The sequence below is a fragment of the Chiloscyllium punctatum genome, chromosome 14 (assembly GCF_047496795.1).
Source record: "Chiloscyllium punctatum isolate Juve2018m chromosome 14, sChiPun1.3, whole genome shotgun sequence".
NCBI classification, from domain to species: domain Eukaryota; kingdom Metazoa; phylum Chordata; class Chondrichthyes; order Orectolobiformes; family Hemiscylliidae; genus Chiloscyllium; species Chiloscyllium punctatum.
This window is the reverse complement of record NC_092752.1, coordinates 90836215-90851259: the sequence shown is the minus strand read 5'-3', so window position 1 is coordinate 90851259 and position 15045 is coordinate 90836215.

Genomic DNA, 15045 nt, shown 5'->3' with positions numbered 1-15045 from the left:
TTCCATGTGAAGGAATGGGACCCAGAAATCTCCATTTAATCTGGCTCCAATCAAAATTCCCAGGAACAGTGCCGCCCAGGTTATTAGTGTTACCAGCTAACTACAGCAAGGCATGGAAAGGATTCAAAGTGAATCTTCACTGCAACGGTTCTCATATAAACATCCTAGATTAGTTTGAGAATGGACTGAGATCTGGAGGAAAGCTTCCTCGAAGTGTGTCCATCTAATCCTCTCGAGATTGACAGCACATAGAGTTCTCTCAATGCTGTCACAGTCAAATACACAAATGACAGCCTTAAATATTAATACTTCCATCTCACTGACCTGATCTGGGACAGATGGGTCAGGGAGGGGGAGATTGCTTTGGTAGGTGGGGATGAATCAGTGAGAAGGAGTGTTGGAAAGAGATGATCCAGGGATGGGATGATTACTGTGTTCAGTCGGAACTAGTTAAGGAGAGGCAGATTGAAGAGTTGGGAGGAGATTATTCCGGAATGGGCTGATTTATTGTTGGGTAGGGATCATTCAGGGAGGGGGAGTTCGCAGTGTTGGGTAGGTATCAGTCAGGGAGGGGGAGATTGCAGTGTTGGGTAGGGATCAGACAAGGAGGGGGTGATTGCAGTGTTGGGTAGGGATCAGACAGGATGGTTATGATTGCAGTGTTGGATAGGGATCAGTAAGGGAGGGGGAGATTGCAGGATTGGGTAGGGATCAGTGAGGGAGGAGGGGTGATTGCAGTGTTGGGTCGGGATCAGTCAGGGAGGGGGTGATTGCAGTGTTGGATAGTGATCAGTCAGGGAGGGGGTGATTTAAGTCTTGGTTAGGGATCAGTCAGGGAGGGGGTGAGTGCAGTGTTGGGTAGGGATTTTTCAGTGAGTGCTGATTGCAATGTTGTGGAGGGATAGAGGGAAATCAGGAGGGCAAAGAGGGGAGATGAGATTGCTTTGGCAAATAGGTTTAAGTAGAACCCAAAGTGTTTTTACAAATTCATAAAGGACAAAAGGGCCACTAGGGAGAGAATAGGGCCCCTCGATGATCAAGACTGCCTGCACGTGGAGCTTCAGGTGATGGGGGAGATACTGAACAAGTATTTCCCGTAGAGAAGGACATGGAAGATATAGAATAGGATGATGGTTTGGGAAATAGCATTGGGAAATAGATGATATCATCTTCTAAAACGTCTATATTACAAAGGAAGAGATGCTGGATATCCTGAAACGGCTAAAGGTGGATAAATCCCTAAGACCTGATATGCTGTATCAGACAACTCTATTGGAAACTAGAGAAATGATTGCTGGGCCTCTTACTGAGGTATTTTTGTCACCAATATTCACAGGTGAGGTGCCAGAAGAATGGAGGAAGGCAAACGTGGTGCCACCTCTTAAGAAGGCTGGTAAGGAAAAGCCAGGGAACTACAGACTGGTTCGCCTGACGTCAGTCGTGGGCATGTTGAAGGGCGGATACATGAGGGACAGGACTTACATGTATTTAGAAAGGCAATGTCGAACTGGGGATAGTCAGCATTGCTTTGTACGTGGGAAATCATGTCTCAAGATATTGAGGTTTTTGAAGAAGTAACAAAAGGATTGATGAGGGCAGCGCGGTGGATGTGAGTGATATAGACTTCAGTAAGATATTCGAAATGTTTCCACATGGGAGATTGGAGAGCAAGGATAGATCTCATGGAATACAGGGAAAACCAGCCATTTGGATACAAAACTGGCTCAAAGGTGATTGTGGAGGGTTGCTTTTTCAGACTGTGGACCAGTGACCAGTGGAGTGCCACAAGGATCGGTGCTGCGTCCACGACTTTCCATTAATTATATAAATGATTTGAATGTGAACACAGCAGGTATAGTTCGTAACTTTGCAGATGACACCAAAATTGTAGTTGTAGTGGACAGTGAAGAATGTTACTTCACATTACATCGGGATGGTGAACTGATGGGCCAATGGGCTGAGGGATGGGAGATGGAGCTTCATTCAGATAAATAGGAAGCGCTGCATTTTGGGAAAGCAACTCTTCGCAGGTCTGATACACTTAATGTTAAGATCCCAGGGAGTATTTCTGAACAAAGAGAATTGGAGTGCAGGTTCATTGTTCCTTGAAAGGAGAATTGTGGGTTGATAGGATAGTGAAGAAGGTGTTTGGTATGCTTGTGTTTACTGATCAGTGCATTGAGTAGAGGAGTTGGGAGGTCATGTTGTGGCTGTACAGGACATTGGATAAGCCACTTTTGGAATATTGCGTGAAATTCTTGTCTCCTCCCTCTCGGAAGGATATTGTGTAAATTGAAAGGGCTCGGAGAAGATTTGCAAAGATGCTGCCAGGGTTGGAGGATTTGAGCTACAAGGAGAGGTTAAATGGGCTGGGCCTGTTTTCCCTGGAATGTCTGAAGCTGAGGGGTAACCCATATGGAAGTTTATAAAACCATGAGAGGCATGGATAGGATTAACAGACAAGGTCTATTCCCTGGGGTGTGGTAGTCCAGACTGAAGGGCCCAGGTTCAGGATGAGAGGGGAAAGATATAAAAGGAACCTAAGGGACAACGTTTTGATGTGGAGGGTGTTGCGTGTATGGAATGACCTGCCAGATGAAGTGGTGGAGACTGGTACAATTACTGCATTTAAAAGTCATCTGGATGGGGATACGAACAGGAAGGGTTGAGAGGGATTTGGGCTAAGTGCTGGCAAATGTGATGAGATTATGTTAGGATATGTGGGTGGCGTGGATGAGTTGGACCGAAGGCCCTGTTTCTGTGCTGTACATCTCTATGACTGGAAATGTTTTGCACTGTCCATTTCCAGCCATACACTTCACTGTTTCCCCTGTTTACCTTGGTCAGTTCTCCTCTCAAACACATATCAGTGGCTTTGGTTGTGATTGTTGGGTGTGCTTTATGGTCACTTTAAAAATCCATCATCTCGCTGAATTCCACCACAGTACAATTTCCCAGAGGATATCTCAGTGGGTCAATACTTCCCTCAGCGTCATCACCCAACGGTCGATCTGAGATAGTCACATCCCTGGCCGTTTGCATAACGTCTTATTCAAAGAAACGCTGACGGAAACATTCAAAAAGGATTTCGGAGAACATCACTTTTGCCGATGTGACTGTCCCAGATTATACAAAGACTGAAGTCTCCCAGAATGATCACAGTGCCTTTGCATTACACAGGAATTCATTGGAATGTGTAACAGGGTTGAGCAATGAAATGCTGTTCGGCAGCCTCTAAACTGTTCTCCTGCTTGTGTTTTTGACACATGTTACCCAGAATCTGCAGTCACACTGATTCAGCTTCGTCATCTGAGGCCAAATGCTTTCTCTGTAATGCCTTTGTTACCCATTACTGTCAGGGTTACCCATCCTGCACTCCCTGACATCCCTCAAGGAGGTGAACAATAAAATATTCATGTTCCACGTTTTGTTCACCGTGTCACCACTAAATCTCATTTATCTCGGTGCCACAGTCCATCCACCTTATTGCAGAGACAGTATCCAGTCCAAAAACTGGGTGGCACGGTGGCACAGTGGTTAGCACTGCTGCCTCACAGCGCCTGAGACCCGGGTTCAATTCCCGCCTCAGGCGACTGACTGTGTGGAGATTGCACGTTCTCCCCGTGTCTGCGTGGGTTTCCTCCGGGTGCTCCGGTTTCCTCCCACAGTCCAAAGATGTGCAGGCCAGGTGAATTGGCCATGCTAAATTGCCCATAGTGTTAGGTAAGGGGTAAATGTAGATGTAGATGTAGGGGTATGGGTGGGTTACGCTTCGGCGGGGTGGTGTGGACTTGTTGGGCCGAAGGGCCTGTTTCCACACTGTAAGTAATCTAATCTAATCTAATCATCTAAAAAAGAATATTACGATTGACTCTTTCCACAATTTCTTGTCACAGTCCAATTCACTGATGTACAGTTTCAGTTAAACTCTGTCTCTTCCTGTTCCTTTCTGCTTGTCTTCAGCTACATTGTAATTTCTCTTTGGATTTGGTAAGCTCCTTTCACCTGAACCTTGGCCCTGCATCCTCTCTGTCAGTTTAAAGTCCTGCCCAAAAGCCGACCGACATGATGGCCAGGACACTACTCCCAGCAGTGTTGTATTTAATTCACTCATGGGATGTTGCTGTCTCTGGCTGGCCAGCATCGCATGCCCACCCCGAGCTGCCCTTGAGCTGAGTGCCTTGCTGGATCATTACAGAGAGCAGTTTAGAGTCAACCCCACTGCTCTGGGTCTGGATCATGTGTAGGCCAGACCCGCTGTCTATAATAGATTTCCTTCCTAAAAGGATATTTAGCAGATAGATGGGTTATACTGGACACCAGCATTAACATCTGGATGAACAGTCGGGTGAGAATAGCACGAGGCCATCACCTGTCCCACTCGTAGCTCACCAGTCACTGAGTACTGATCCCCGTGCACCATGAATCCCAACCCTTTCATCATGACCATTGTGTGATCCTGATACCTTCCTGCACTCTGGTGATATCACTCAGTATCTCTCCATGTGGTATCCCTCACTGTGTGGGTCTAATTGCTGCCTCTGTCAGCGTCCCTCACTCTTGCAGTTACTCCAGATCCTGAGCCAACAGAATTCTCCACTCCAGAGGGATGAGGCAGTACAGGCCAGGATTGGAGACTGGGATTTTCCAGATCTCTCTGGGACTCAGTGCCATTCTCCTTGTGTAAACCTCACGGCATCAGTCTAATTTCCCAATCTGTCTGTTTCCCTGTCTCCTGCAGGTAATCAGGATGTTCCTGTCTCAGCCGAATTCCTAACTCTTCTCTCATCCATAACCACATCAAAGACGGTTGGTCAGTCAGAGAGACATGAAGAGGGAGATCTGGAGCCTTCAGTAAATCCTGCAGCCAGTAAGATCACTCAAAGTAAACAGCACAGGGAGGAGTTAGTGACCTTCTGTATTCAGACCTGGAAGACAGGACATAGACACAGAGCTGGGTAAGGAACAGCTACATTCTCGGCTTCATTCACATCATCTTGTGAGGGACCTGCTTTCACCTCTGCTGTACTGGTCCTCCCTGGGACATCTATCTCTCTCTCTCAGACTCTCTGTCTTTTTCTCGATCCCTTCTCTCACCCTCTCACTTTCATTCTCTCTCTCAGCCCCTCTCTCACCTTCTCTTTCTATCTCTCTTCCCCTCACTCTCTCTCTCTAACCCACTCACTCACTCTCCACCTCATTCCTCTCTCTCACCTGACTCTCTCTCTTTCCCTTGCGTGCTTCTCAATCATGTCCTTCTCTTTCTAGCTTACCTTGTATCTCTCCCTATCTCGCTCTCCCCCTCTTTCTATCTTTCTCTCTCTCTTTCTCTCACTTTTCCCCTTATCACACTCTCTCTCTCGATCTCTCAGACTCTCTCTCATTTCTCCCTCACTCTCTCCCTCACTCACTCACTCACACTTGCACCTCTTTCTGTCTCTCGCTCGCCCCCTCTCTCGCCCGTCTCTCTTGCTCACACTCTCTCTCCCCACCTCTCACCCTTCACTCTCTCTCTGCACTCTCTCATTTTCTCCCCCATCTCTGCCCCCTCTCTGCCCCCTCTCGACTTACTCTCTCGACCCCCCTATCTATACCCTCTTCTCTCGACCACCTCACTGTACCCCCTCTCTTTACACACCTCTCACGACCAATCCCTTCGAAAGCCCTCACTCGACTCCCCTCTCTCGACTCCCTCTCTCGACCCCTGCACTCGACCCCTTTCTTTACCGTTCTCTCTCTCTAATCCATCTCCCTCCATCCCCTCTATCTCCCCTATCTTCCCCTTCTCTTTCCCCTTCTCTTTCCCCTATCGCTCCTGGTACATCTCCCCTATCTCTCCCCAATCTCTCCCCCAATCTCTCCCCCAAATCACTTCCCCTTATCTCTCCCCTTATCTTTCCCCTCTCTCTCTTCCCCTCTCTCTTCCCATCTCTTTCTTCCCCCTGTCTCTCTTTCCCCACCTCTCTCTCCCCCACCTCACTCTCACTTACTTTTCTATCTCCCCATCTCTCTCTCTCACCACCTCTCTCTCCCCTCTCTCTCCCCTCTCTCTATCCCCCTCCCTCTTTCCCCTTCACTCTCTCTCACTCCCTCTGTCCCCCTCTCTCGCGCCTCTCTCTCGCCCCCTTGTCTCTCTCCACCCTTTCTCTTTATCCTTCTCAATACTCCCCTCTCTCTTTCGACTCTCTCTCCCCTCTTTCTCTCCCCTCTCCATCTTCCCTCTCACCTCTCTCCGTCTCTTCTATCTCCATCTCCCCTTCTCTTCCCCACTCTCTCCACCGCTCTCTGTCTTCCCCATCTGTCTTCCCCCTCCGCCTTTCTCCCACCCGTCTCTCCCCACCCTGTCTCTCTCGCTCCCCCTCGCTCTCTCCCTCTTTCTCTCCCTCTCTCTCATTCCCCATCGCTTTTCCCCTCTCTTGCCTCACTCTCTCACCTTTCTCTTTCTCCCCCTCTCTCTCCCCCTCTCTCTCCTCACTCTCACTCTCTGCCCCCTGTCTCTCCCCCTGTCTGTCCCCTCCCTCTCTTCCCATCCCTTCTCCCTCTCCCTCTGTCTCCTTCCTCTCTCACCCTCTCTCGCCCCCTCTTTCGACCCCCTCACTCTGTCACTTCACTCTCCCTCCCCCTCTCACTCCTTCCCTCTCTCTCCCCAACTCTTTACCCCCCCCTCCCCACACTCTCTACACCCACTCTCTCCCCCACTCAATCCCCCCACTCACTCCCCCACTCTACCTCCTCACCCTCTCCCTCCCCTCTCTCTCACACCCTCTCTGTCTACCCCTCTCCCCCACCATTGTCTCTCCCCCACTTCTCTCTTTCTCCTCTCTCTCTCCCCGCTCTTGCCCCCCGTCCCCTCTCTCTCCCCCCTCCCCTCTCCCTACCCCCCTCTTTCTCCCCCCTCTCCCTACCCTTCTCTCTCTACCCCTCTCTCTTGCACACTCTCTCTCTCTCCGTCTCTTTCTCCCGCCTCTCTCTTCCCGTCTCTCCCTCTCTGTCTACACTTCTCTCTCTCTCCCTCTCTCTCAACTCCCCTCTCTCGCACCCTCTCTCTCTCCCTCTCTCTCACCCCCTCTCGCACCCCCCACCCGTCTCTCTCGCGCCCTCTCGCGCCCCCCACTCTCCCCTCTCTCTCACCCTCTCACTCTCATTCTCCCCATCTCTCTGCCATCTCTCTCCCCATCTCTCTCCCCTCTTTCACTCCAATTCTGTTCCCCTCTCGAATCACATCCCTCGCCCACTTTGTCTCCCTCCCCCTCTCTCTCCCCCGTCTCTCCCCATCCCCGTCGCTCTCCTCATCTCTCTCCCCACTCTTTCTCCCCCTCCCTCTCCTCGCTCTCTCCCCCACTCTGTTTCCCCCCTCTCTCCCCCTCCTCTCTCTGCACTCTCCCTTGATCTCTCTCAATTGTCCCCCTCCCCTCTTTCGCCCTCCCTCTCTCTCTGCCATTCTCTCTCTTCCCCTCTCTCTTTCCCCTTCTCTCTCTTCTCCTCTCTCTCTTCCCCTCTCTCTTTCCTCCATCTCTCTCCCCCACCTCTCTCTCATTCACCTCTCTCTCCCCCATGTCTCTCTCTCGCCTATATCTCTCTCCCCCACCATTGTCTCTCCCCGCTTCTCTCTCTCCCATCTCTCTCTCTCTCCCTGCTCTCGCCCCCTCCCTTGTCCCCTCTCTTTCCCCTTCTCTCTCTCCCTCTCTCTGCCCTCTCTCTCCCCCTCTTTCACTCCCCCTCTCTCTCCCCCCTCTCTCTCCCCTCTGTCTCCCGTCTCTCTCTCCCCGCTCTCTCTCACCCCCTCCCCCTCCCCACTCCCTCTCTCTCCCTCTCTTTCTCCTCTCTCTCTCTTCCCCCTCTGTCAACCCGCACTCTCCGCCTTCCCTCACTTGCCCTCGTTCTCTCCCCTCCCTTCTCTCCCCTCCCTCTCTCCCTCTCTCGCACCCCTCTCTCGACCCCCTCTCTCTGCCCTTCCCTCTCTCCCCTTACTCTGTCACCTCACTCTTCCTCCACCTCTCACTCCCTCGATCTCCCCGCAATCTCAGCCTCTCTCTCTGCCCCCTCTCTCTACCCCTCACTCTCTCTCCCCCTCTCTCTTCACTAACTCTCTCCCACTCTGTCACCAAACCTTCTCTCCTCTCTCTCCCTCTCTCACTCCCTCCGTCTCTCACCCTCTCACTCTCCCCCTCTCCCTCCCCACTCCCTCTCTCTCCCTCTCTTTCTCCTCTCTCCCTGATCCCCCTCTCTCGCCCCTTGCTTTCCCACTCGCTCTCCCCCGTCTCCATTCCCCTCTCTTTCTCCCCCTCTCTCTGCCCGTTTCACTCACCTCTCTCTCTCCCCCTACTTGCCCCCTCTCTCTCCCCCCTCTCTCTCCCCCTCCTCTCTCCGCCCTCTCCCTTGACCCCTCTCCGATGGCCCTTCTCCCCGCTTTCGCCCTCCTTCTGTCTGCCCTTCTCTCTCTTCCCCTCTCTCTTTCCTCCTCTCTCTCTTCCCCTCTCTCTCTTTTCCCCACCTCTCTCACCCCCACCTCTCTCTCACTCACCGCTCTCTCACCCCCACCTCTCTCTCTCACTCACCTCTCTCTCTCCCCCACCTCTCTATCTTGCGTACATCTCTCTCCCCCACCATTGTCTCTCCCCCGCTTCTCTCTTTCTCCTCTCTCTCTCCCCGGTCTTGCCCCCCCCGACCCTCTATCTCCCCCCTCCCCTCTCACTACCCCCTCTCCCCCTCTTTCTCCCCCCTCTCCTACCCTTCTCTCTCTACCCCTCTCTCTCGCACCCTCTCTCTCTCTCCGTCTCTTTCTCCCCCCTCTCTCTTCCCGTCTCTCCCTCTCTGTCTGCACTTCTCTCTCTCTCCCTCTCTCTCACCCCCTCTCGCCCCCCCATCCCGTCTCTCTCGTGCCCTCTCGCGCCCCCACTCTCCCCTCTCTCTCACCCTCCCACTCTCATTCTCCCCATCTCTCTGCCATCTCTCTCCCGCCCTCTCTCCCCTCTCTCCCCCCTCGCTCTCCCTCCCTCTCTCTCCCCTTCTCTCTCGCCTCTCTCTCCCCATGTCTCTCCTTCTCTCTCCCCTCTCTCTTGCCCCTTCTCCCTTGCCTCCTCTCCTTCTCCCTTTCGCCCTCCCTCTCTCGCCCCTTTCTCTCTGCCCCTCTCTCGGCCCTTCTCTCCCCCTCACTCTGTCACAGCACTCTCCCTCCCTCTCTCACTCCCTCCCTCTCTCTCTCCCTTCTCTCTCCCACTCTCTATCCCCCTCTCTCCCCCTCCCTGTCTCTCTTTCCCCGCTCTATCTCTCTCTATCGCCTCTCTCTCTTCCCTCTCTCTTCCCCCCTCTCCCCCTCCTCTTTCCCCTCCTCTCTCCCCTTCTCTCTAACGTCTCTCTCAGCGCCTCTCTCAGCACCTCTCTCTCGTTCCCCCTCTCTCTACTCCTCACTCTCTCTCTCCCTCCCCACTCTCTCTTCACTAAATCTCTCCCCCAGTCTGTCAACTAACTCTCTCCCACTCTCTCTCACTCCCTCCCTAACACTCTCCCTCCCACCCACTCTCTGTCCCCCCACCCTCTCCCCACTCTCTCCCCACTCACTCCCCCACTCTCTCTCCATCCACTCTCTCCCCCCACTCTCTCCCCACTCTCTCTCCCTTGATTCTCTGTCACCCTCCCTCTTTCCACCTCCCTCTGGCCCCCTCCCTCTGTCCCTCTCTCTCTCCTCTCTCTCTCCCCTGACTCTCCCCTCTCTGTGCCCAACTCTCCCCCCTCTCTCCACCCTCTCTCTCCCTCCATTCTCTGTCCCCCTCCCTCTGTCGCCCTCCCTCTGACCGCCTCCCTCTCTCCCCCTCTCTCTCCACTCTCTCTACTCCTGATTCTCCCCTCTCTGTCCCCCCTCTCACCCTCTAACCCCGCTCTCCACTCCCCTTCTCTCCCCCTCCTTTCCCCTCTCTACCCCACTCTCTCATCCCCTCTCTCTACCCCCATCTCTCTCTACCCCGCTCACCCTCTCTCTCTACCCCTCAAACTCTCTCTCCCCACCCTCGCTCTTCACTAACTCTGTCGCCTAAATCTCTCGCCTCTCTCTCTCTGTCTCTCACTCCCTACCTCTCTCACCCTCTCACTCTCCCCCCTCTCTCCCCTCTCTGTCCCCCCACTCTCACCCACTTTCTGTCCCCCTCTCTTCACCTCCCTCGCCCCCTTCCTCTCCTTCCCACTCTCTCTCCCCCGTTACTCCCCCTCTCCCCGTCGCTCTCCCCGTCTCTCTCCCCTTCTCTCTCGCCCTCCCTCTCCCCCCTCTCTCCACCTCTCACTCCCCCACTGTCTTTCGCCACTTTCATCCCCCACTCTCACCACCATCTCTCACCCCTCTCTCTCCTCCCGCTCTCACCCCCTCTCTGTCGGCCTCTCTACCCCTCCCTCGCACCTTCCTCTCCCTCCCCATCTTTCGCCCCGTCGCTCTCCCCCCTCTCACTCTCCTCTCTCTCCCCCCACTCTCTCCCCCTCTCTCTCCCCCCTCTCCTCCCCGCTCTCACCCCCTTTCTGTCCCCCCTCTCTTACACTCCCCTCGCATGTTCCTCTCCATTACCCCAATCTCTCCCTGTCTCTCCCCCTCCCTATCCCCTCTCTCTTTCCCCCTCTCTCTCCCCATCTCTCACCCCACTCTCTCCCCCTCTGTCTCCCCCACTGTCTGCCCCCTCTCTCTCACCCCCGGCTCTCTCACCCCCGCTCTCTCACCTCCCTCCCTCCCCTCTCTCTCTCCATCTCTCTCTCCCCCTCCATCTCTCACCCTCTCTCTCCCTCTCACTCTACCGGTCTCTCTTCCCCCTTTTTCTCCCCCCTCTCTCTCTCTGCCCCCTTTCACTCCCTCCTCTCTCCCCTCTCTCGGCCCCTGTCTCTCTCCCCCACTCTCCCCCTGTCTCTCCTGCTTCTCCCCGTCGCTCTACCCCTCTCTCTCTACCCCTCCCCATCTCTCCCCCTACTCTCTCCCCCACTCTCTGCCTCCTCTCTCTAACACCCCGCTCTCTTACCACCGCTCTCTCACCCCCTCTCTCTCACCTCCCTCTCTCCCCTCTCTCACCCTCTCTTTTTCTCTCTCGCCCTGTCTCTCCCCCTCTATCGCTACCCTCTCTCTCCCTGTCACTCTCCTGCTCTCTCTTCCGCCTTTCTCTGCCCCTATCTCTCCTGTTTCTCTCCCCTCTCTCTCCCTGCTCTCTCTTCCCCCCTTTTTCTCCCCACTCTCTCTCTCTGCCCCCTCTTTCTCCCCCCCACTCCCTGTCTCGCCTCCTCTCTCACCACCCTCTCTCGTGCCTTCACTTGCCCCCTCTCTCTCTCCCCTCTCTCTACCCCTCTCTCTTGCATTCTATCACTCCCTCTCTAGTCCCCTCTCTCTCCCCTCTCTCTACCCCACTCTCCCCTCTCTCTACCCCTCTCTCTTGCATCCTCTGACTTCCCCTCTCTCTCACCCCGTCTCGTCCCCCCTCGCCCGCCTCTCTTACCCCCTCTCATGCCCCCTCTCTCCCCTCTCTCTCCCTCACTCTCCGCCATCTCTTTCCCCATCACTGTTCCCATATCTCTCCCCTCTCTCTCCCTGCGGTCTCTTGCCACTCTCTCACTCCCTTTCTGTCCCCCCTCTCCACCTCCCTCGCCCCTTCGTCTCCCTCCCCCTGTTTCTCTCTCCCCGTCTCTCTCTCCCCCTCTCCCTGTCGCTCTCCCCGTCTCTCTCCCCCTCTCTCTCCCCCACTCTGTCCCCCTCTCCCCCTTATCTCAGTCCCCGCTCTCTCACCTCCGCTCTCTCAGCCCCGCTCTCTCACCCCCTCTCCCCTTCTCTCTCCCCCTCTCTCTCCCCCACTCTCTGCCCCCTCTCTCTCATTCCCCGCTCATTCGCCCCCTCTCTCCCCTCTCTCACTCTTACCCTCTCTCTCCCCCTCTATCACTCCCCCTCTCTCTCCCTCTCACTCTCCCGCTCATGCTTCCCCCTTTCTCTCCACACACTCTCTCTCTGCCCCCTCTCTCTCCACCTGTCTCTCTCCCCCCTCTCCCTCTCTCTCGCCCCCCACTCCCCTGTCTCGCCCCCCCGTCTCACCCCCTGTCTCGCCCCACTCTCTCGCCACCCACTCTCGCCTCTCTCTTGTCCCTTCTGTCGACCTCTCTCGCTCTCCCCCTGTCTCTCCGCCAATCTCTCCCCGTCTCTCCCCGTCACTCCCCCCTCTCTCTATCCCATCCCTCTCCCCCTCTCTTTACCCCTCTCTCTCGCAACCTCACTCTCTCCCTCTCTCTCCCGCTCTTTCTCCCCACTCTCTCATCCCATCTAGCCGCCTTGCCCGCTTCTCACGCCCCCTCTCGTGCACCCACTCTCCCCTCTCTCTCCCTCTCACACTCCCCATCTTATTCCCCATCTCTGTCCCCTCCCTCCCCCCCCCCCCCCCCCCCCCCCCCCCCCCTCCCCCCCCCCCCCCCCCCCCCCCCCCCCCCCCCCCCCGTCCCCCCGTCCCCCCCTCTCTCACCCCCTTTCTATCCCCCTCTCTCCACCTCCCTCACCCCTTCCTCTCCCTCCCCCTCTCTCTCCCCGTCTCTCCCCCTCTCTCCCCGTCGCTCTCCCCGTACCTCCCCCCTCCCCTCTCTCTCCCCTTCTCTCTCCTCCCTCTCTCTTCCACCCACTCTCTCTCCTCTCCCTCTCCCTCTCTCTCTCTCTCTCACCCCCTCACACACCCCCACACTCTCCCCATCTCTCTTCCCCATTTTCTCCCCCCGCTCTCTGCCCCCTCACTCCCGACCTCTCTCCCCTCTCTCCCCCTCCCACTCTCTCCCTCTCTCTCTCCCACCCACTCCCTCCCCTTTCTCTCGCTCTCTCTCGCCCCCCCTCACTCTCCCCATCTCTCTTCCCCCAATTTCTCCCCCCGCTCTCTGTCCCCTCTCTCCCGCCCTCTCTCCCCCCTCGCACTCCCTCCCTCTCTCTCCCCGTCTCTCTCCTTCTCTCTCTCCCTCTTCCTTGCCACTTCTCCCTTGCCTCCTCTCCTTCCCACTTTCGCCCTCCCTCTCTCACCCCAACTCTCTGTCCCTCTCTCCCCTCACTCTGTCACCTCACTCTCCCTCCCTCTCTCACTCCCTCCTTCTCCCCCCTCTCTCCCCATCCCTGTCTCTCTTCTCCCTCTCTTTCTCTCTTCCCCCTCTCTGTCTCTCTCTACCGCCTCTCTCTCTTCCCCCTCTCTCACCCCTCCCCTCCTCTCTCCCCTTCTCTCTACCATTTCTCTCAGCCCCTCTCTCGGCACCTCTCCCTCGCACCCCCTCTCTCTACCCCTCAATCTCTCTCTCTCTCCCCTGTCTCTTAACTAACTCTCTCCCCCACTCTGTCACCTGACACTCTCCCCTCTCTCTCACTCGGTCCCTCCCTAACCCTCTCCCTCCACCACTCTCTCCACCACACACTCCCCACACTCTCTCCCCCACTCTCTCCCCCACTCTCTCTTCCCCACTCTATCTCCCCTCTCTCTCACTCCCTCCCTCCCTAACCCGCTCCCTCCACCACTCTCTCCACCACACTCTCCCCCACTCTCTCCCCCACACTCTCTCCTCACTCTCCCCCCACTCTCTCCCCCCTCTCTCTCCCCTCTCTATCTCCCTCTCTCTCTCGATTCTCTATCACACTCCCTCTGTCCCCCTCCCTCTGCCCCCTCCCTCTGTCCCCCACTTTCTCCTCTCTCTCCCCTCTCTCTCCACCTTCTCCACCATCTCCCCCCTCTCTCTCTATCTCCCTCTCTATCACTCCGTTCTCTGTCCCCCTCCCTCTGTCCCCCTCCCTCTGCCCCCTCCGTCTGGCCACCTCCCTTTGTCCCCCTCTCTCTCCTTCTCTCTCCCCTGACTCTCCCCTCTCTCTCCCCCTCTAACGCTCTCTCCCCTCTCCTTCTCTCCACCCTCCCTCTACTCCTCTCTCACTCCCCCACTCTAACCCCACTCTATCCCCGCACTGTCTCTCCCCACTCACTCTCCCCACTCTCTCCCTCACTCTCACCCAACACTCTCTCTCCCCTCCCTCTCTCCCCCTCTCTCTCTCTCCCCCCTTCTCTCTCTCTCCACTCTCTGTTCCCCTCCCTCTTCCCCTTCCTCTGTCCGCCTCTCTCTCCTCTTTCTCCCCCACTCTCCCCTCTCTCTCCCCTTCCTTCCCCACTCTCTCTCAACCCCTTCCTTCCCCTCTCTCTCTCCCACTCTCGCACCACCTCTCTCTATCCCATCTCTCTTTATCTCCCTCTCTCTCTCTCGATTCTCTGTACCCTCCCTCTGTCCCCCACTCTCTCCTCTCTCTTTCCACCCCGACACTCCACTCTCTCTCCTCCACTCTCCCCTCTCTCTCCCCTCTCTCTCTCCCTCCATTCTCTGTCCCCTCCTTCTGTCCTCCTCCCTCTGTCCCCTTCCCTCTGCCCACCTCCCTCTGTACCCCTCTCTCACCTTCTCTCTCCCCCAACTCTCCCCTCTCTCTCTCACTCTCCCCACAACCCCTCCCCTTCTCTCCAGCCCCCCCTCCTCCTCTCTCCCTCCCACACTCTAACCCCACTCTCTCCCCGCACTGTCTCTCCCCACGCTCTCTCCCCACTCTCTCGCTCACTCTCACCCCACACTCTCTCCCCTCCCTCTCTCCCCCTCTCTCCCCCTTCTCTCTCTCCCTCCACTCTCTGTCCCCTCCCTCTCCCCCCTCCCTCTGTCCGCCTCTCGCTCCTCTCTCTCCCCCCACTTTCCCCTCTCTCTACCCCACTCTCTCACCTCCTCTCTCTATCCCATCTCTCTCTACCCCGGTCACCCTCTCTCTACCCTCTCTATCTCCCCTCCTCTCTCACTCTCTCTCTCGATTCTCTGTCCCCCTCCCTCTGGCCCCCTCACTCTGTCCCCCACTCTCTTCTCTCTTTCCACCCCGACACTCCCCTCTATCTCCCCCACTCTGCCCTCTCTCTCCCCTCTCTCTCTCCATCCATTCTCTGTCCCCCTCCCTCTGTCCCCTCCCTCTGGCCACCTCCCTCTGTCCCCCTCTCTCTCCTTCTCTCCCCCCGACTCTCCCCTCTCTCTCCCCCACTCACCCCCTCTAACCCC